General features: G+C 42.9%; 1 protein-coding gene across 3 annotated transcripts in view; it reads right to left on the bottom strand.

Moving 5' to 3' along the window:
* Positions 1-23,390, bottom strand: part of CHRM2 (cholinergic receptor muscarinic 2) — a 146,713-nt gene that overhangs the window by 106,654 nt on the left and 16,669 nt on the right. For 2 of the 3 annotated variants that reach the window (XM_039860551.1, XM_039860555.1), the window contains exons 1-2: positions 22,136-22,728; positions 21,713-21,873 (exon numbers count right to left, since the gene is read on the bottom strand). The gene's annotated coding sequence lies outside the window, so the exon portion shown is untranslated. Of the gene's footprint in view, positions 1-21,712; positions 21,874-22,135; positions 22,729-23,390 lie in introns of those variants that run through there. The other variant, XM_039860552.1, reaches the window with a different exon arrangement.

A 23,390-nucleotide genomic window follows, 5' to 3' on the forward strand; every position in this document is an offset into this window, starting at 1 on the left:
CTGCCTCTCCTCCCCAAAAGATACCAAGAGCCATAGCTGGTGGGTTCATTAAAAGCTCACGGGAGGAGTCGGGCCTCTGTTCCCTCTCTCGGTCAAAGCCCACCTTTCTAAAAAAGAAAGGGAGGAGATGTCGGGAGCCTTAAGCCTGCAACTGCTGGCACAGCCCACCTGTTTCTGACTAGCCAAGTAGAAGTCACCTCATCTGGTGGACGCCAATGAGCTTGTAACAAATACTCTCTTCCCTGATCAGTCCCGCCACTGCCCTCTCCACTTGAGTGTATAAATATAACCGCTCGACAATAAAATTTTGAGGCTTGATCAGAACACTGTCTTGCCTCCATTCTTTTCTCCCGCCCATGTTTTCTTCAAGGTATGGTCCTCCTCGGGTTCTACGCAATAACTAGGTCCTGCAGGTCGGGACACTTTCCCCTCATCTTTCAAAGCCAAACTTGGCATTTATCTAAGACAATATGAGTCATTCATTCATTTAACCAGTGTTAAAATCTACTGTATACAAGATACCATTTTAGGCCCTGTGATTCAGTGGTAAATTAGAGGGCTCTTATCCCTGCCTTCCAGTGGGATATTAAAGACATAAAGTAAAAGTTACACAGATGACTGCATTAAATTCCAAGAAAGAACTAGACAAGGTGCTAAGATAGCTTATACACCAAGCCATTATTTTAGACTGGATTTGCAGGGAAAGGCTTTTTGTGGAGTAGCAGATAATCAGACTGAATAATAAGAAGATGCTTTCTATGCTAAGCACGACAAGGTCCTCTGCGACAAGAACAGTATATGGCATATATTCTGAGCAGAAAAGGGCATATCATGTTCAAAAAACTGAAAGGCAAACAAGGATGGCTAAAACATGATTAAGGCAGGCTCAAGATGAGGCCGGAGAGATGGGAAGTTCGAGATCACGCACTGAAGACCATGATAAGGCGTATAATGAGAGAAGGGAGGGAAGAATAAAAAATGAGCTATTGCAAACATTCCCTCAGCCAAGCGACCAGGCTTGACATCATCAACGACAAGTCATGTTGATGGATTTTGGGCCCGAGGCAGGGCTGCCCCAAAATATCCCATAAGGGCATATTGATTATTTTGAACTAAAGTTACTTGAAAAGCAACCAGTGATGGGAGAGCACATTGTCCCTCTGTTGTCTCCTTGGATGCAGGAAGCAAATTTCCCTGGTGAACTGTGTCCTCCTTTTTCCAACAGGACTGAGAGAGACACTCTTATCACCAGAGTTAAGGAATTCAGGGCCAAAAGCCTGTATAAACAAACCTTGTTACCCACTACTTATTTACTACCCCCAAACTCTCTCCTTGTTTAGGTTGCTTGCTAATGAGCACTCACACCTAAGTTTCTTGGTTCTGTCAATTCTTTGCAAATTTATTGTTTGTCAAAAAAGTATACAAAGCTGCCTGCTTCAATCATTTCTCTGAGCATCATTTATGATCTCCTGATTGCACGTATTTAACTGGTTTTTCTCCTGTTAATTTGATCCTGTGCCAATTTTATTATTACTCCAGGGGTCATAAAGACTCAAAGGGTTAAGGGGAAAATTCCCTTCTCCAAAAGTGACATGTACCCCTGATCCTCTGTGGTCTCCCTGCCCAGAAACTATAGCCTCAGTCTAAACCATAGCCTCAGAGAAAAGCATCAGACAAACCAAAATTGAGGAGCATTCCACAAAATATCTGATCAGGACTCCACACAGCTGTCAAAGTCATCAAAAAACAAGGCCAGTCTGGGGAACTGTCAGTGTCAGGAGCCTAAGGAGAACATGACAAGTTCATTTATTGTAGTACCTGGTAGGAATCTCAGAAGGATATTGGGTAAAAACTAAGGAAATCCCAATAATGTATGGGCTTTTGTTAATAATAATATAACAATATCAATTCATTGGTTGTATCAAATGTTTCATATTAACATATATTGAAACGGAAAACTAGGTGAGGGCGTATATGGGAATTCTCTGTACTATCTCTATAACTCTTCCATTTAATCTAAGCCAATGCTAAAATTAAAAAGTTTATTTTTAAAAAATGAGTCCTAAGTTTCTATACTTGGTGAACTAGTTGATGGTGGTGCTATTTCCTAAAATGAGAAAGACAAGGAAACAGAGTGGGGATGAATGCAGGATGAAAAGAAACAAGTTTCAGGAGTTAGCAAAATTTTACTTTAGAGCACTTTAAGTTAGTGAAACACCCAAAGAGATACGCCTGTCCGATGAGACCTACAAAGTAAATGAGAAGGTAGAATGGTGGGTGCAGGAGCTGGGGGAGGAGGAGGGGGTGTTACTGTGTAATGGGCACAGAGTTTCAGTTTGAGATGATGACAGTTCTGGAGATGGATGCGATGACGTTTGCACAGCAATGTGAATGTACTTCATGCCACTGAACTATACATTTAAAAATGGCGCATTTTATGTTATGTACTTTTTACTTCAATGAAAAGAGTAAATGGCTCTGGGTAGCTGGGACCCAACTTATCTTCTATGATCCTTTTCCGTATTACACATGTAGTAATGAACCCAAATTACATATGAGAAACAAGATGTGCTGAAAAGAACAGTGAAGGCTGAGCAGGCACCTGGTCTACGTGGAAAGTCAAGGAACATGTCTCTGAAGTAGTGACTTTCGGTTGCTTGACTAAGTGTCCTTCCCAGACAGCTTTTCTTTAAACACCCTTGGCCCCTTCTATGACCACCTCTAAGGATGACTATGTGACATAAGGACAAAGACACTAGGCTGCATTTGAATCCTAGCTCCAGCTTTTACTGGCTCTGTGACCTTGTTCATATTACTTGACCTCCTTAAACCTCATTTTCCTTCTTTGTAAAATGGAGATAACATTTCTCCTGCAGGTTTTGGTGAAGACTGATTAAGATAAATACATACATACATACATACAGATAGATAGACAGACAGACAGACAGACAGATAGATAGATAGATAGATATTGGACCTTAAGATGGACTCCTTGAAGGGTACATCAAGTTTAATTACCATGAACAGTGTCTTTGGATAGAGACATCTGTCATATTCTCTTCAGATGGACAAAGTAAGAGCTGCAAACCCTGCACCCTCTTCAGGCTGGAAGTTTCTATTACTCAATAGAGCAAAACCCACGGTTTCTGGCTGCTGGTCCTCTGGGCTTTGCCCTGGTAAACAGTGTTTCTGCCTCTGAGTCACAAGTTCCCTCTGCTGCAGAACATGGCAATTTTCTTTTTAGAGACTGACACCCTTTGGGGGATTCTGCAAAGGAAAACTATTTAATTTGAAAGGTAGCTAATGGTCGTGAATATACTGTTCAGAACCTTCTTTTTTTCTCAGAATGCGATGATCAATATCATCAGTTATTCTTAGCTGTGCATGCACAGCAGTACGCTGCCTTGCATTAGAGGCAGTGACATGGATGACGTCGAGGTGACATCACAGCTGATTCCATGTGCCCACATCTTTCCTTAGATCACATTTCTTTTCCCTCCTTCCCAATGCATCTCAGCAAGATGTAACTCGGGACTTCTGGAAATCATATTTAGGTACAAACTAGACATTTCTTAACTTTCCCCACAAATAGGAATATACTATCTCGTTTTTAAAGGAATCTCCCTGAAATTGTAGCTATAACTTTAACCTGTGACCGCAGGTTAGAAAAAAACACAGGCAAATTAATTATGAGGTTCATGCTGGAATTTTATGGAAAATAACTGGGACCATCTGGATATAAGGAATGCTGGGGCGGGAGGAATTCCGTATCCCTTTTGGGGTAATCTCAGTCAACTGAGAAGGCAGCTAAGCTGTCACGTCTGCTCGATGTTTGTGAAACATCACTGGGTTCAACAGGAATAGGAACATCAGTCTGATAAGACAAGAAACATAACTTAAAAATACATTAAACATAGGGAAAAAAGCACCCCTGTAAGAGTCCTATACAGCTAAACACACCAAAATAAAAATGGTCAGAGGTTTTACCCGAATCTAAGTTTACTGTGAATGGTAATAATTTTAGTACATATATTTGCGTAGCATTTTAAGTGTTTACAAAATTGTTTCCAAATTTACTTCTTCTGACTCTTGAATAATCTTCTGAAGTCGGAGCACAGGTACTGGTAACATCCATTACAGACATGGAGAAGCTGCAGGGTGAGATGCTGTCCTGAGGACCACCCTTCTGGAAAAAGACGGGGTGCACCTGAGGTGGAAAAACTGATTTGTTTCCTGATTCTGTCATATACTCAAAGTTGAGACTCGGTAAACGCTTAATACTCATAGTCCTCACCTGGAAATCAGTGATAACTGACACCTACCGCACAGGATTGTAAAGTAAGCAACAGACGCAGAAACACATGTGAAAGCAGTAAATATTAAGCAGGTATAAAATGGTTATTGTCTTCCTTAGCTTAAAAAAACACTGGGCATGCTTCGAAGTCAAGTCATCTCTATGTAAGTGGCTCCCGGAGCACTGGGAGCCAGCTGTACAAGACCAGTGTTCAGTGATAACTGAACATGCAACCTCACCCACCAGCCTTTCTCCTCTCAATACATCTACCCATCGGTACTGAACACTGTAACCAAGTTCAAAAGCGAGAACTCTGAAGGAAATGAGGACAGTACAAATTGGGCTGTGAGACAGAAAAGTTTTGTTCTTTGAATAGGTGATCACTTTTAATTGGAATAATCACATCAACATTTCTTTGAAGCTCCCAAGTCACTTTATTAACAAGAATAACTATTCTTATGATTTTCCCATTGGAGGAAAGAAAACAGATGATAGCCCCATTTTAAATTAAAAGGAATTAACTGTGAGGCACGAGGCTCATCAACAAACAAGCAGTCTGAGGAGGAATGCTAATCCCTTATTTTTCAAAATTTGTTCCCTAGCAGAGAGAACTTTTGCCCTGAAGATGGAGGGCTAATAATTGGTGTGACTTGAAAAAGGTTATTCCTACTCATATATGTGATTCTTTTCTTAAAACCTGCTAAAATATTTCTCACTGAATTCCCATACCTTCCAACACCACAAGTCAACTGATCGCTTTAGGTTGAAGCAAGGATTAAACCAGGAAGGTTCTCAGAGGTATCATATCTCTCCTTTCCCCAGGTCAGGCATGGACACAACTGTACAATGCAGCAACAGTCACCCGCCTTTGTGGCACCAGGGACCGGTGCTCCTATGAGAATCTAATGCCTGATGGTCTGAGGTGGAGCTGAGGCAGTGATGCTAGCACTGGGGAGCAGATGCAAATACAGATGAAGCTTCGCTCGCTCACCCACCGCTCACCTCCTACTATGTGGCCCAGCTCCTAACAGACCACGGACCAGTACCGGTCCATGGCCCAGGCGTTGGGGACTCCTGCATTACAGGGGAAGAGGGAATTCAACTCTTATCCATTATAAGACAGTAAGGCCTTTCTTAGGCTTCATATTAGGGATCATGAACTAAGCAACGACTTGACGCTCTGGTCCTCTGTGGGGAATGGCAGCATGCGAGTAAAATTCAACGGTTTCAACATGGCAGGGCAAAGCGACACATCCAGCAGAGTCACAGAAAGAGAGAATGGGGACCGGTGATCTTAATTCGGCCCTGAGGGAGTCCCAGAGAGCTCTCCTAGGGCTCCCCGGGGAAAACCTACATTCTACTCAGAGGACTTTCAAGTCCTATAGGTGACTGACCTTCAGATCCACCTGCGCACAGACCCCTAGGCTGGGGCTGTCTCGGTGAACTGAGGGTGGCCATCAAGGAGCCTCCGCAGACAGGGAAATCCTCCTCTCCACATCCGTTTCTTCAAACGTAAAATGAGGCCACAGTCAGATCACAAAACTATTCCAAGTAAAATTCTGAAAAACATATCCTGAGTGTCCCACAAAGGGGAGCTGCCTCACTGAGATCAAGCGCCGGAGGCTTTGTTCTTGTCTCCCCCGAAGGGGACACTTGGTTTCCTCAGGAGAGAGACAGGTCCCTTCCTGGGGGGCAGGGCAGTGAGGTTTTGAGCTCCACAAGGAACTTCTGTTCTCTGAGGGTGAGCTGGTTCAAGAGAAAACTCTGGACCCGTCATTCTTAATTTCCTTCTCTGTAACCCATCTAGAGGATTTATCACAGATGAGTTTGCATGTGACATTTGCACGTGACACACTCAAGGGCACTTCTGGCAACGACACAGAGGGTTTTCTGTGAGGAAGGAGGGAAAGCACAACCAGGCAGGGGTGGGGCATTCAGCATCTTCATGCCAGCAGCTCCACGTGGGACAGCCTGACATGGCTGATGCTGAATGTCCTCAGTCTGTTATCATCGACCTTTTGGAGTTTTTGTTAGAATAAAATGAGGTGACAGAACTGCTAATATACTGTAAGTGAAAGGTTTGCTTTTTTAAAACAAAGTATTGTTTGTTTCAAATCATTATTAACTAACCCACAAACATGACTTTGCGAAAGCGGGAATCAGGAACAAAGAGAAAGAGATGGACATGTGTTCCGTAATGCAAACTGAGACCCCCGATCTACCAGCTACACTTACGGGACAACGGTAGACAGAATTTCTCATTTAGAACCACTGCAGCCGAATCGAGTTCTCCTAACCCAAACCTGCGCTTCCCCGTCTTGCCTTCGTTCCATTAGAATAAAAATAAGCTGGCGAGTTGCACTTTGAGAAGCACTACAGGCATCTATGAAACTTCATCTAAAATTGGGGTCAGAAAAAGGTTTTTGTAAAGCGCCAGATAGTGAATATTATAGACACTGAAGGCCCCATTTGGTCTCTGTCGTGCATTCTTCTTCCTTTTTTCAATTTTAGTATTTATTACACCTATGTCTCAAGAGATCGGGTGGCTTATAAGTTATGTAATAAAAAATAAAAATATATAAACTGAAGAAACCAGAGGAATGCAAAACACGAGTACGAAATATTACAATTAGCAGGTAGAATCTCTAGTATGTTCTGCAAGTATATCACACTGAGATTTTTAATAACCCTTTAAAAATGCAAAAGACATTCTTGGCTAGAGGCCATATAGAAACAGGTTGAAGGCTGTACTTGGCCCTAATCCCTGCTCTAAAATAATGCCATGATGAGCTGTAGTAACTCGAAAACCACGTGCAAATACAAGGGGTTATTTGCTCAAACACACGCTCTTGTTTTTCTGACCTTCTGATGTGTACTTTACATATTTTAATACTTTTTCTTTATGTTGCTGTGACAGTCATTGCTTGATGAGTTATAGTAGTTATTCTCTTCATATCGTACACACGCTTATAGTTAGAATTATTTTATATATATCTGTATCTTCAAAACACCTTATGCATAACAAGCGCTCAATTACCACACTTGTTGCTCCACCTAGTCGGCGGTATGCTTGTCATAGGGCTCTAGCTAAGACGTTTCCACCAATCCAGTAAAACCCACCTCGTTCTTTAAATGCTCTACGAATGCTGTTGTCCGATTAGTTCCTCCCTTTTCTTCATTGTTAATGTGGTGCAATCTGCCAGGCTTCAGTGGGGCTGGCCTCCCCTCCTCCCCTGTGGTTCCAGGAGTCCAGGAGTCCTAATGCCTCTATTACAGCACCTGTGTAGTGTGCGGCATTGTTTATTTCTCACCTTATCTCCCAGGACAGGCTGTATGGGCTGAGGTTATGATTAATCACCTGTATATCCTGGATGTCCAGTGGAGTGCCTGGCTGTACCTAATTTTGCAGCAATACATGTTTGAAGAATAAATGAATAAACAAGTATTTCCTATGTATCGGTATCTGTCCCTTATAAAACACTTCAACTTTTTATATAAAAACTGACGGAAGACTGCAAAGATACAGAATGATGAGATGAGAATGATACTGACATGAGTGATGGATTTTTTTTCTCAGTTTTAAATATGGACAGTGTCCACTTTAGCTGATACCTCTGGAATTTGAGCTCTTTTTCAGATGGGGGTGGAGTTGAAGGGAGTTCCCCAGTCCTGCTCATCTCGTGAGCAAGCTGTGCCGTATCTAGTTCCTTTGGGAATCTGCAGGGGTTTCTACAGATGAAATAGGTGGGAAATGCTGTGGTCCAATTAGTTCCTCCCTTTTCTTCATTGTTAATGTGGTGCAATCTGCCAAAGCAGAACTGACATTCGTGTCCAAATCTTTTTTCATTGAGCCTACGTGAAGCTGAGTGAAACGCTTTCTAAAAAGGTAGAGGCAAATTCGCTTTCAGTCTCCACAAATACAGTTTCACTGAAAACAAAGTTCCAGTTGTCTTCTGATGCATTACTTACTGGTACCAACTAATGGCACCAGCTCGTTGATAAGCCTGGGGAGCTTGCGCCAGAGAAACACAAAACACATAAACAAAAAGATTTCCTGAGATTTTTGTTGAAATGTTTCTATTTTAATTTTAGGTCTTCCTTTAGTGTGAAATTCTCTTCTAGCGAAGCAAGATAAACAGCTTCCTTTCCTGGCAAAACATGCTTTTGGTTTTGTCACTGAATAGCCCCTAAAGAGAATACAGTATTTGCAAACAAGGCTTCTGGCATGTTCTCCTGTACTTCCTTGTCCTCTCACAGTTCCAAACACCTCTTAAAATAGCTTTGCAAGTGCCTTCCCAAGATTCCCTAGGAGCACATCACGTTCCAGTGTAAGTGACAGCGGTCTGAGAGAGCATTCTGTCACCTCATCGTGAATTTCTCTGGACCATGAAATGCCCAGTGTCCCAGACAACATCAAATCTTCAACTCACTACCACTTGCTTCTCCTTTCCACTTTCCTCTGATATGAAACAACGCAGAAAGACAACTCTAAAAAAATGGGCATTTCATTTTGAAAACATTTGTGTCAAAGCAGATTACATTTATGGTTGTCAGGACTTCAAGATGGAGTAATCTGCTATTTGAAAGAAAAGTACATCAACAGAATTAAGAGGGATGATATCAAACTACAGTTTTCCAGTTTGTCTTTTCCTTACTCTAAAGATACTGCATGGACAATTTTTGCCAACTTGGCAGGTTATGTGACAACAGATTATCCTAATGTCCTCACTTTAATGTTGTTTTCTCAAAGGCTTTATCCATTATACTTCTCTTTGCTTTTTAAAAATTGTCATATATCTTCAGTAAATATCGCATTGTATAATTTGTTTTCAATTATGTCAAATAAAAAGGTTAAGCATCAACATTATTAAAAAATACTGGTTCAAATATATACTAGGGATTAATGAAAACCCTAATTACATACATGCGATTAATCAAAAATGAATAGATGAGATCTCCAAACTTCTGTAAGGCAGGAAAGTAGATACTCTCAAGACTGGAGGAGCTCACTGAACAAGGGTTGATTATTAGCAGGGACCCAGAAGAATGACATAATGGTTGATCCATGTTCTGATAGGTTGGTGTCATGTCATATTGTCATTAAAGTTTTGACAATCATTCACGCTTTAACCTCGGCCTTTCCAACAAAAACTTACCACTAAATCATGAGACCCCTTTGTAAAACATCAGAAAAACAAAAGTGGGGAGATGCCAAAAAAGTCAGAAGTCCCACAAAAATAAGGAAGTATCACAAAGTTTTTTGTTGTTTTTACCTCAGATCTTTCTTAGAAGGAATTCAACTCTAAGATTTAAAATAACCATGTGGAACATTTCATAAGGGTAGTCATGGCCGGGCAATAAAATTGACAATGAGTCGGGTGTCAAGATGTTAAGACCTGGCTCTATCACTTCAAGTCATTGTCACTCATAGGACAATTCACTATTATTTCTTGGTCACAGTCTCCTTAACTGCAAAATAAAGGTGCCAAGCTAGATGATGTTGAACAATTCACTAAATTCTTGAATCTATGATGCTGAAGGAACTAAAGGCAAACTGACAGTGGTACAAATTATACATTCTTAACCACTATTTTCTACTGCCTGACAGTGGAGTATGTACACAAAATATGTGTTCAGCAAATACCTGTTGAATGAATAAAAGAACAAATAAATGAACACTCCAATTCCATGCATAAGACCAAAGCCAGAGTTGGCAAGTTATCTAGAATAGCACTTAGGTTCATGATGTAAATTGTTCTCGGTCTTTGGTCACGTATCTTATTGATGGAGCCAAGAAAAAAGAGTCAATGGTGCTGTGGATCCATCCTGGTGTGGGGAAAAAAGTGGTCTGTGATCTGTGCTAGCAAAAATTTGTTTCAAGATATGTTACACACAAAAACAAACGCAATGAATCCCTTTAAAAGTTTATGTCCCAGATATTAATTAGATTCTGCTTAAATAAAGTAAGAATGCAACTATTCACCTACAAAGGTAGCCCACAGACAATTTTACTCAGGCTTAGATGAAGTGTTGGTTTCAAAAGCAGGAAAATTTGACAGAAGGGAAAATTTATTCTGAAAGGATTTGTTATTGCTGTTGTTGTTGTTTTTTACCTAGAGACTTTCTTTGAGCTATTTCAGAAAATGAGGACTTGATATTATGAAACCAACAGAAGAGCGGATTGGGGTAGAAAGAAACTTCCGACTTGTCGCAGAGTAGTGGCATAAAATCATCACTAAAAAAAACCCATTTATTGGGTTCTGCTATGTGAAAAGAATAGAGACAGGCACAAGATTCAATGCTGAGAAGATGTAAAAAATACAAATCTTGACCGTATGGAGTTTTCTAATGAGATCAGAGACTATCAACTACGATTCTGTTGTACAAAGGAGTTGAATATAAAGCGCCTGTAAAAGTTGAATGGTGGGTCCAAGAAAAGATGTCAAAAGTCAAGTTTAAAAAGTGGATACCATTAGCTTCCAGAGCAAAGGCCATGTCTAAACAGCTGGAATGACTAGACCAATATGTGGAAGAGCATCAGTCTTCCTCAAGCCAGAGAACAAAGGAAAGGGCACAACCCAGAAGAATCCTGAACGGACTCGTAGATGTCTCTTTCTTCTTGAATAGAAATAAGAATACTCTGTCTGCTGTTGGTAAGCAAATAAGACTTACAGTGCTTCATCGAGGGGTGAAATATTTTCCATAAGTTCTTGGCTTTTTTACTTAGCTTCGTCATGAGCGTAACTGCTGGGGCTTGGAAGATCAAATGGAAAAGAAACAGCTCTGTGATCTCCTTTCTTCCTTCTTCTTGAGTTTATAGACTCAAGGAAGCAGAAGAGTTGCCCAAACTAGATAAATGAACCATATAAATCTTTCATAAAAGAAGTGAAAATTTTTTGTTACCTGAATTGCAAAAACAAAGAAAAAAAAAGAAAAAAGAAAAAAAAGAAAATCTTGTGAAAAACATAATATTCGGAAAATAAAAATAGTTAAATAAAAATCCTAAGATGCCAAGAAACAATGCCTTTTTCTCACGAAGTGATGAAACAGAGGCAAGGTGAGTTAGAGGAAAATGAAAAAGAGGGAGAATTAAACATTCAGAACATAAGTTCGAGTCTTACGGCCACACCACCCTGAACGTGCTTGATCTCGTCAGAACTTAAGTTCTGTGGCTAATGTTAGAAAGTTCCAGAATTTAAGAAAATGAAAACGTAAGATGAGAGGAAATCCAATACCATACAAGAATAAAATAATACACATGACAAAATGAAAAAAAGCCTTGCTCTAATGCATAGCTAAAATTTATCTTCAAAAAGTCAAGAAAAACGTACTGATTTAATGAAAATACCAAAGAAAAACTAATGCAATGAAACATGATTCAGCACTAAAAAGAAGTGAGCTATCAAACTATGAAAAGACAAGGAGCAAACTTAAATTCTTATTAATAAGCGAAAGAAGCCAATCTGAAAAGACTACATACTCTCTGATTCCAGCTACATGACATTCTGGAATAAGCAAAACTACGGAGACAGTGAAAAGATGAGTGTTTGCCAAAGGTTAGGAGGGATGGAGGAAGGGAGGGAGGGCTGCATAGGGCAGCACAGAGGACTTTTAGAGCAATGAAACTACTCTTTGTGATGCCGAAACGGTGGATACAGGTCATTCATTATACATTGTCAAAACTCACAGAACGGACAACAGAAAGAGTGAAAATGAAAGTAAATTTTGAACTTCAGGTGATCATCATGTGTCCATGTAGGTTCATTCATTGTAACAAATGCACCATTCTGGTGCAGGACAATAGTGGGGGATGCTGCTGGTATATGGGTGCAGGGGGCATATGGAAACTTTTTGTACTTTCTACTGTGAACCTAAAACCACTCTAAAAATAGTCTATTAAAAAGAACTAGTACAGAGAGAAAAGTTATCATTCAATAATTATACATAGTAATGAAAAAAGAGTTTGAATTTTAGATAATTAAGCAGTTGATATGGCTTCATGTTCATTTTTATTGGTAAAGTAACAGCATATGAGAGTTTGGGAGAAAAAAATAATTTTAAAAGCAGACAAATATTGGCTGCACGTGTAATGAATAAGTCACACTAATTTAATTTTTAAAAAAGCAAACAAGGCTAACGGCCTTCAGAAAATCTGACCAACATATGATGCAGTGATTTCAATGCTCTGCAATCCCTAAGTCTTAGGAAAATCAGCCAACAGATTCAGTCATCATCAATTATTTCTGAAAATGCATCTCTCACTAAGAGATGCCAAAATATAGGAATTAGAGCAATATCTATTAAAGAAGAGAGCAGGGCCTCCAGTTACAGCCAACTCTCTAGATTTGACGTTTACTAAAATAATGGGACTAAACCAGAGGGAAAAGATAACAAAACTCAGGCACTGAAAAAGCCGCAGAGAGGCAGGAGCAATTAAGTAGCTGGGGACTGAGAAACGAAAGCCAGATCCAGGAGGAATGGACCATGGAAACTTGCATTGCGATAAAGAAGCTAAAATAACCCAGTGAACATCAAAGGGGAGACATTTGCCAACCTCTCTTTCTTCCATGAAGAGGACCCCCCCGGGATTCTATGAGAACATTTCAATGATAGAGAGATGTCATTTTATTTTGTCAGGAGTATGGAAACTTGCTGGGAAATAAAAATGACCTCCTTTCTATGCATCTGCTTGAAAGAAAAGTAATTTGAATTTTCAGTAAATTCTTACAGAGACAGAAGTCAAGAATCGCCTTATAAATGGGGAAATTTTAAAGAGGAATGCTAAGGACGTGAACTTCCTTAAGAATGTGTTATGTAACTAACAAACTGCGAAAGAGAGGAGCAATTATCACTTTAATTAATTAGGGCCCTGTTGTTGCTCCCTTGTGAAAGATAATCCTTGATTAAAAGTGTCAGTATGTAAAAATATTGACTGACATTGAAATGTAAGAGTGGGAAATTTCAATTAATTGTAAAAAATTAGCTGGTATTATCATTTACCAATAGACACTAATGATCCTCAGGAGACTTGGGACCCAGAAACAGAGTTGACAGTGGACATGTAAACAGGAACAGAATTAATTCACTGATGGTTCCTCCCTCAGAATAATTAGCTCCTTCGGCCTTTTGTTTTACTTTTGCAATGCAGAGTTAATGTTAAGTAATAACAACTCTTTTGCAGAGAAATGGAATAGACAGAACAATATAAAATAGAAGAAATCATAGAACAAGATTTTACTAACATAGTGTTTTTATAGTGAACAGAAACATTCCAACATATATGTTTGATAAATATTCATAAAATCATATTTTATGCCTTAGAATTTCCATAGCTAGAAGCCTTACTGAGACTCTTTCCCTGTGTGCCTAGAAAGAGCTCCCCAGGGCCTATGAAGGAAAAAGCTCCTTCAAATCTGAGGACTAAGCCGGGAGGTGAGTGGCCAAGATGGAGTCTCAATCTCCTCGGAGCCTGATTCCTCCAATGTGAATTCTGTTTTCATGACTCCATTTTCTGAACACCGACTCAAAGTGTCACGTGTCTCTAGTTTGTTTTCTTCCCTCTCTCTTTTTCTTCGGCGTTATCAGAATTAGATGTCAAATAGCATAATGGGATATTCTTTTTTAAAGAAACTGCTTATGGGATAGTAAAACCAAACCCAATTATTTTAAACTTTTCTTTGACGTTAAGACGTGAGACCGATGCCCAAAGGAATGAACTCACTGCTAGAACAAGCTACTTAGTGTCAGTGGGCACCGATTCCTACACTGACAAAGGAAAAATAACAAACATCAGCCACTTAGGGTTGGCATGAGGTATAGGAATGACATATGTAAAGAAATGGCACAGGTCCTGATACTTAGTAGACCCTCAAGAAAGAGCAACTGCCATTTCGCTGTTTTTGTTGTCATTATTACTGTCGCAGAAAAATACCTCATCCGAAATTCTGAAATTTCCCCAAACATAGAAATATCTAGTCATGGAAAATATTCAGTCATGCTCACTTTAAAATAAAAGCAAAGTTGTGACTCCTTGTTTACCTCTGAGTGACAGCCCTTAGACGGACGACAGAAATTAAACCTACATCACCCACTGCTCTCCGCCTTCAGTGTTCCCAGCACACAGATCAAAGGGAGCAAAAAAAAGTCTAATATTTAGGCTTCCACGTGAAGACATAGATGCCCACTCCACTGATAAAATCTGATAGAAAAGTAGTTTGGGGAAACACTTGGCCCTGGGGCTGGTCTTTATCTTCTCTCTAAAATGAAACTGAATGCATTGAAGCCTCCGAGAAACACAAGTAGAGTATTCCTACCATTTTCTATTTTCAGGCTAGTTATATGGCAGAAGCTTCTTCCCTCTGTAGCAGTGCCAAGGAAAGCACAGAGTATTTGAAAACTGTCGTCGTTTTCAGCAATATGAAACTGTGTAAAATTTATGTTCTTCCCTCTACCCATCAAATTATTTCATGCTTAGCTTTTATCAAGAGTGGGAAAAATTAGCCTTCAGGTAATTCTTTAGCTACCCATCTCACTCCTTCTAAAGAGCTCCTTTGTAGTTAGTTAAATAATCAAGAAATAATAGGCCTGTCTTCCTATATTACTCCATCTTGCTTGTTGACTCGGCATAGCTGGGGGGGCGAGGGGGGGTGGTAAGGGAAAGCTTCTCAGCTTTATTAGAGTGGAAGAATGATCTTCATAACCAGGGGTGAGCAATAAGGCCAGGACAAATTATTATCATTTCTCTGTTCTTAGAGGGGGTATTGTATTACCTCGGGCTATTACTGGGGATCATCCTGCTGCACCAACATTTGCAACAGTAACAGCAAAACGCATATCCATTACCATTTAAGACAATTTCCTCCCTCTCGGGAACTTCTCCACCAGGCTGGGAGAGGGGAAGAGGAAGAGGGCCTGGCGCTTGGGGGTCCAGCTAGATTAGTGATGAAACGTAGACAGAATGTCAGGCAGAAGGGGGCACAGATGTCTTTGGAATCATAAAGATATCTTCCTAGGAAGATATCGGGGGGATGCCTAGTATAAGGACGATATTTATAATGAATTAGATGAAGAGGAGGAGGGAGAGGAGGAGAAGGATAACAAAGAGGAAAGAAGAAATACATTGGCCCGATTGATTTAACATTACTCTGTACCAGTCATGACCCTAAGCTATGTATATGTATTATCTCCTGTGCAGTAAGGGAACTAAGAAATAGCTGACAGACAGAGGGCTTGGCAATAGGGCTTTGATCAGTGACGGAAGATCTCGTGTGGGTTTGATTTTAGAATTTATCTTAAACGGTTGGGAAACAGTGAAGAACTTTTAATAAGAGAATAACATATTCGCATTTGTGTTTTAGAAAGGTCAGTCTGGCCGTGTGAAACCTGGGGTGTACTAGGGAAAGACCGGAAGTGGGGACCCAGTTAGAAACATAGGCTCCGGTGACAGTTCACGTGAGATGCTAATGTTCTGACAAAGGTGTGTGGATGGAGAGGAAGGGATGGATTCTAGACAAGACTCAGAGACAGGTTTCACTTGGTGACACTGTCAGATGTTGACAGTAGAATTTGGAGTGAGGAATAAAGGAAACATGTTTATAGCATATCAACCTCACTTCTAATTCGTGTGATTTGTGATTAATAATCACATGCAGACTGATATTACTATTCACACAATAGAGAGAAAAACTTCCAAATTCCTCCCATAAAACAACAACAAAGTGTATATATAATAGAATTTAAATACATATAAATACAAAAATAGAATAAAAATATATAATCTATAGGCGACAGTAAAAAACATCCCCATTCTAAAAAGACTTCCATTTTGAAGTTTTAAAGACTTAGACACAGAAGATTCCATTAGATTCTTCTTCCAGAGATATCTCAATGGAATCTCTTTGTCTCTCATAGAAATATTTTCACAATATTTTCACACATAAGGGTATATAAATACCTCCCCTTTCCTGTAACTTTCTAGAATTCTACATAGCAAGCAACATTTAATATGTCCAGGCAATGAATGTCTTCTACTAATCTCTTTGCTTAAAAATATACTAATTAAAAGTCTCCTTGCTTTTATCCGTTTCAAATTATAATTGAAATTTAAATCAAAGTTTTAAAAACGTTCTTGCCCTATCCAAGGGAATGTGCTTCCTGTCATTGAACGCCAGAGGGCACCATTCGGTGAAAGCCTAGATTTGGGAGAGAGGGAGGAAGAGGGGAGGAATTCCACTGCTAATGAAAGAAACTGATTTTTTAGTGTGTACCCTTATCTACCATGAAACATTACCATGGTAACAAGCACCAGTTAAGATGATTGTATATTTAGGTCACAGTATAAAAGAAGGAGTCTGAACATGTTGGGGGGGGCAGGGAGAGAAGGAAATGAAATAAAATAAGACAAGAATATATAAACTGTGAAGGGAGGCAAACCAGTCAGAACTTACCTTACCTTTCTTTGCTAATAGCAATTTCCCAGAGTCACATTATGCCTTTCAAAGCAAAAGTGGATAATAAATTCTAACTAAAATTAAAAGTTGCCATTGAAATTCAGACCCTTAAGCACTAGCAATCTTAATAAAGAAGAGGAACGCATCCAGCGTGGCAAAACAAAGAAGCAATGACTAGACGGGAAGTCGAGATGTGCGCAGTTCCTGGTGATCGGCATCGCACTGGGGAAGCCTCTTCACCCACTTCAATGCCTATTACGAATTAAACTGGAAGATCTCAAAATTCTCTTTCATCCTTTTGCACGAGACAAAGAAAATCTCAGTATAGCTATACGTGGAAACAGCATCTGCCAAAACATCAGGTAATTTCCCAGACCTTGTTTCCAGAGGCAATCACTTGATAAATCGGAACGAGCCTGCTGTGCCAAGTAAGAATTGAGTTGGCACTGAATCTTCCTTGCTTAGGGTCTGGGAGATCCAACAAGAATATGCAGAGTTGAAAAAAAAGGATGGGGAGAACACTGCTGAACTCTGAACGCCATAGTTTGCCCCAAACATAAGGCAGACCAGAGCTTTAAGTATTCATGGAAAGACGGCCGGCACAGCAAACGACAGACTGGAGTCCAACATGCTTGTGTCTGAATCCAATTCACTAGCTGGGTGATCTTGGGCCATTACCTGACCCTCCGAACTCTGGTTTCCTCATTTGTAAAATGGGAAAAATAGCATCTACTTGATAGAATTGTTGCAATGATAAAACGAGAAAACTGATTCATCTATCGATGCATTCAGCAAATACTTAATAACCTCTTAGGATGTGCCAGACACAACCTTAAACACTGGGGATAAAGCACTGACAGAAAAGACAACATAATACATATAAGGTGCTTAGGACAGTGCTGGAGGCTTAACACACACTCTTTGAAAATGCATTTTTTAAGAAAAAATGACCTGTTTCCTTTGCCTCACACAAAACGCACACTACTAAAATTACCACCACCACCATCACGTGACCCAGCTGAGCTCTCAAGTATGTAGTCAGTACCCTTGCTCTGATACCCTTTAATCAAAGCTGTCCCAACACCTGCTCAATGAACCAAAGGAAGACAAAATGGGGACAGGTGATAGGAACTGACAGCCAAGTGTTGAGAGTCACAAGGAGACTGGCAGTGTTTGATGTATGAGTCCACTGAGGTAAGTCACAGAGTCCGCATCATAAAATGCCCAACCACTATGAATATAAGTTTAAATGAAGAAAACTAGTCCTTTGGGGGAACTGGGTAACAGAATGTTTCTCGCAGGCCCTTGATGCTACCGCGTAAAGGGAAGAGAGATTAAGATACGAGCGGGATAATAGCGCGGCACGGTGTCACAGGGTTGCCGGACTTATCGTGGTGATCACTTCTTTAGATACAGAAATGCTGAATAACTATGGTGTACATACACTTGAAACTAATGTAATATTATAAGTTAGCTATATTTCAGTAAAAATTTTTAAAAGAAAAATAAAAGAGTGGGGCTTGAGTGGTCAGGTTGACAATTATAACAGGCATACCCCAAAGACTGACATCAAGTAACAGAAGCTGAACCCGCACTGCGGTGGCTGTTAATAGCATACTCACAGATTCCCACCCTCTTTTTTTTTTTCTTTCTCTCATTCCCTCTTCATTTCTCTTTTTTCTACTGTCCCCTCTTTTTCGAAATTTGCACCTGCTTAAACTTTGCTCTGTGCTGTGGGTCAGAGACACATGAGCCTCTGAATCGACCCACCTGTCCTCGTCCTCTGAGGTGAATGCCATGCCCTCCTGGCCCTCCCTGCCGGACAGGAAGGAGGCTGGGACAGCTGTTTGCTTCCCACCTCTGAAGCTGCCCCTTCTGTCTGTGCCCTTGAACCTAGGGGCTGGCTACCCTGGAACTGGAATTAGAAATTCCCACTGAACGTACATCACCTGCCTGATTTTGGGGGTTATCATGGCAGACAAGGGAATAGAGTCGCATTTGGAGCAAATGTAATTTTCAATGTGAACGCAGCAATCTCTGCCCCCCAAAGTTGAGAGACTGTGGGGATCATTCCAAAGGCATCTTAGTCTCTTCCACCTTGGCTCCTGAAGTCAGTTGAGAAGTGCAAACATGCTCTTTGAGTTCTCCTGAACTTGAACTATGACAGGGATATTTAAATCCACCTATTTTGTCACTCTGATCCCCCTGCAGACACCCTCAGGCACACTCACATAAACCAACACGCCTATTTCTTTTGTAGACAAACTAAGCATCTACCAGGAAGTCCACCCTGAATTTTGGGTCCTGAGACTCTTCTCCACTCCCATCTCATTCAGAGTTTTAAAACGTGAAGTGGACTTGGCCAGAATTTCCACGCCTTTTCAGGGTCGAGTTTTATTTTTTTGGTTTTAATTGGCATAATTGTTTAGCCCAGTAAAGTATATACAGTCAACAGAATTTGCTTCTCTATTGTACTGTCACAACCAGAACATATTACTAATAATAGCAACAACAATAAAAAAGTCACCTGGTTTTAACTTATTGCTTCTTTAGTCCTCAGCTGCCAAATTCTGCAAAGCTGCAACATCACTGGCACAAAATTCTTCCATCCATTTGACAAGAGTCTCAAAAGTATATTTTCTGAATTGCAGCCTAATACAGTTACCAATTTGAAACTGTCTCTTGGCCAAAACAACTGGTTTACTTCTATGATTATCAGGGCCCTTGTAGTCATCATCCCAAAGATCTCACACAGACACACACTTGTTTGTAGTTTGTAGAGTGAATCATCATCCTTATTATATGCTTATCAATGAAAATGTACTATATTTCTCTCCCTACCATATGCTTTTCAATACAATGTGTATATATACGAACTTACAACAAAATACAACAGCGCGAGGCCTTTACCGGGTTGCGTATCAGGCGTTTAAGAGCCTCCCCACTTTCAAAGCCCTCTCAAAGCCGGTAAAGCAGAATGAGAAGTGAGGTGCTAGTCCACCCCAGGACCCAGCTGGCTGGTCTTCCTGGGTATGCTAGAGAGAGGCTGCCCCCCACCCCGTGGGTGGGCTCTGGCTTGAGGCACGGGGGGCGGGGGGGCGGCAGGGGGAGTAGTGTGGGGGGGGAGGCTAATGTCCACAGACTCAGGCCTCTTATCGCTGCACAGGACAGCGGGGCAGGAGTGGCTGGGGACTTTTCTTCCCCTAGAGCCTCCCCCCACCTCCAACCCAAATTGGAATTTTTTCCACAGGCCTTTCCTGCGCCCACGGTTTCTCTCTGGAGTCAGGGCTGGCCCTGCGCTCTTCGGGCCTGGTTCTCTGCGGAGCCGAGGCCGTCGCAGCCGGGACCGTGACGGTGACCGTGGCCTTGGCGGTGGCCATGGCCGCAGGCGCGCGGGGGCCGTCGAGCCGGGGCTATGCGCAGGAGCGCAGCCGGTTTGCGGTAGAGCGTGGGGACATGCGTTTGTGTTGCTGGCTGCGTGTACTAGGAGACGGACACACCGCACGGCTGGCTGCCACGTACTCACTGCCACCCAGCACTAAGAAAAAGAGCAAGAAAAGCAAAACAAGCCAAAAAAAGAAAAGAGATGAAAGGGAAATAGAAAGTCAGTGTGGGGGATTCGGAGCTAAAGGACTGGGAGGCGTTGTTCTCCTGAAGCGCTGCCCGCGCCTGAGCTGGCAGACGTATCACCCTCGGTGGCCTCAGTCACAGACGTGTCTGGGCCGTGAACTGACATAAGGACACCGGAGGGCGACTCCGGTGAGGTGTCGGCGGGCAGCTCTATGGCTTAGGCGGTTACCCCCGTTTCTCTGCGCTCCTCCCGCCTCTCCACAGCGCACTGAGGTGACAGCTCCATACCGGCCACTGGGCCTGGGGCTCGTGAGCTCAGAGGACCCTCCCTTGGATGATTTGATGGCTCAAGGCAGCCACGAGGACCGCGGAGGGCAGGAGGGTAGAGAGAGGGGGACTGAGGCAGGGTGTGTGCGTCGCTCTCTGCCAATAATTTGGGGGGAATCTTCACCCGTGAGAGCTCTCTTGGGCGAGCCCCCTACTGACCCGTGGGGGGCGCCCCAAGGGCTCAGGGCGGAGAGCACAGGTGGAATTTCCACGAGATCCACCCAGCGGCTGGAACCGCACCTCCCGGGTGCCACGAGCTACAAGTTGTCCGCATCTGCCCAGGTCCGCAGTTGCGGACAGCGAGGGACATCGGGAGTGCAGGGGCCCCCTATCCCCAACCTTGAGCCCTGCCGGGGTGGCCCAGGGCCTATGATCAGGTCTGGGACCTCGCCGGCTCCGGGCTAATAAGACCCTGTCCCCAAGCCGAGGTGGACAGCCGGTCATGTGCGGAGCCGAAATTGGGATGGGGTTGCAGAACCCGCCCCCCCCCCTCCTCTGTCCTGGAGCCCTGAACCCCATGCCCCTTGGCCGTTGTCCATGGACCGCAGCACCTAAGGGTGGAACCGGGGTACTGCGTGGAGACGGGGCGAGCCAGGTCTGCACCCCAAACGCCTGGAAGGCTCGGCCAGACTCCGGGCAGGAAGGAGCGTGCGGGGTAGGAAAGGGCGAAGCGCTTCTCGACTTTTCCGTGATGGCATCTCGGGGAGAAGGAGGGGGTCAGGTGACAGTGGAGGGGTGGCGGGCTGGAAGAGGGAGCGACACTCGGACAGGCGCGACTTCCAGGCTGCCTTCCACCTTCCGCGGGACTCGGTGACCCGCGGAATCGCACCCCCGCCCCGCGCGGCGCGGCGCCTCATCTGCCCCTTCGTGCCAGACCCGCCACTGCTGCCCTCAGCCCGCCAAGCCCTAGAAGCCAAAGTTTCCGTTTGAGAATCTACACTTGCGGAGAACCATCCTCCAATTTCCCAACCCCCGACCCCTCCGCGCCCCGTTGTGGAGACTGGGAGGGACCCCGCCGTGCCAGAGCCCCTGGTGCCGGCAAGCAAGGCGCTGGCCAGCGCGGTGCCCTTACCTGCCGCGGGTTTGGCTCCAGCTGCCTCCCTGGCTGCGATCTCCTTGGTGCAGGCTGGCAGGAGCGAGGAGACCTTCGCTGGTTCAGGGCTGACCGCCCCAGCGCGAGCTGCGCACGGCTCAGAGTCCGAACCCAGACGCCAGCTCGCTTTCTCCCAGGATCTTGCAAGAGAAAAAGGAAGAGATTAGTTGGTGCCACGACACCCAGAGGGGTGGGGCGGGGGAGGCGGGGAGTGAGCTGACCCAAAGGCTCAAGTGAGAGCTGGGAAGCTCCGGAGCGCACGAGCAGAGTCGCGCACCTCACATGGGTCCCAGCCACTTGGCGAGTTAGGGTCCCCTCCGCGGTTTAGAATGAAGTGAAGCAGACGCTGCCCCCGCCCTCCACACCAAACCACCCAAGGAGAAGCAAAAAAGACTTTCAAACCTGGCTTTTACGACGATGAATCTGGAGCGCAAAACAGAACCGAGATCTGGATGGACTGGCGAGCTGGGCGGGATTCATTTCTTCACCGAAGTGCTTGAGAAAGTAGTAATTAGTGTAGGAGCAACACCTACTTCGGTGCCTGTGGCTGTTTCCTAGTGGGATCTGCGGTTTCAAGGCTCTGGCCAACCCGCAGGCTGGCGTGTGTGCGTGTACGTGTGTGTGTGCGTGTGTGTGTGCGCGCGTGCGCTCGCTGGAGCGGGTCTCTGCATCAGGCGCCTTTGCTATGGCAGGAGAGCAGATCGGTGTTCGTGAGTGTACGTTCGATTAGCGGCAACGGGCGGACAATTTCTGGAGAGCACATTTACAATTTTCTTGCAATATGACAGGATTAGTTGCTGTTGAAGGCGCTCCTCCAATGAAATCTTCTCTGCTCTCTGATTTGGCGGTTCTTCTGAGCAAATATGACAGCCTTTCCTCCAGGCGCCTTTCGGTTCCTCTCCACATCCATCCACAGAGACCAGCTCTCCATCTGCAATTTCCAAATCAGAACCTTTACAGTTACCACCACCACCACCACCATCCAGCCCCATTTCTGCAAGTCTATGATTGCTATGAAAGTGACAAGACATACTGGGAAGAATACAACGTTGCTTTTCCTTTGCAGAAGGTGCTTAAACCCAGTTTTTCCAGGTGGGGAAACGCTAGAATAAATCCACTATGCTTTGTAAACATGTAAACCTGCTAAACTATTCCTGGATTGTTTATTACCCCGGGACACTGACAAATGTGTTAGAGGAGAGAGAGGTTTTTTTTTCTTCTTCTTCTTGTTTTAAATGTCAGTCGATGCCCATGTTTTCTTTAACAGGCGATAGCTTACAAAGTATTGTGCTTCATGGAATTTTTCATATCTCCATGAAAAACATTACGATGCCAACTTTTTATGTTCAGATCAGCCTTAGATTTTTATTTCTTCATTTTAATGAGAAATTCCTTCAAAAAGTACTCATCATTTTTAGGTACTAACCCATTTAATAAAGGTACAATGACAGTTCTAAAGCATAGGACAAGACTTACTTTTGTGAAATTATATGTATATATGAAGATAACACCAAATATGGTAGGTTATACAGGCTGCATTTTCTCTCACCTACCTTCAGCAATCAAATGAAAAAAGCTGAAACAAATTGAATAATACAGAATTAGAGGCGTCCCTTTTTATATCACAAAGCCAGACAAAGAGCAGGTTAAAGATGCA

The sequence above is a fragment of the Pteropus medius genome, unplaced genomic scaffold (genome assembly GCF_902729225.1).
Source record: "Pteropus medius unplaced genomic scaffold, Ma_sr-lr_union100, whole genome shotgun sequence".
NCBI classification, from domain to species: domain Eukaryota; kingdom Metazoa; phylum Chordata; class Mammalia; order Chiroptera; family Pteropodidae; genus Pteropus; species Pteropus medius.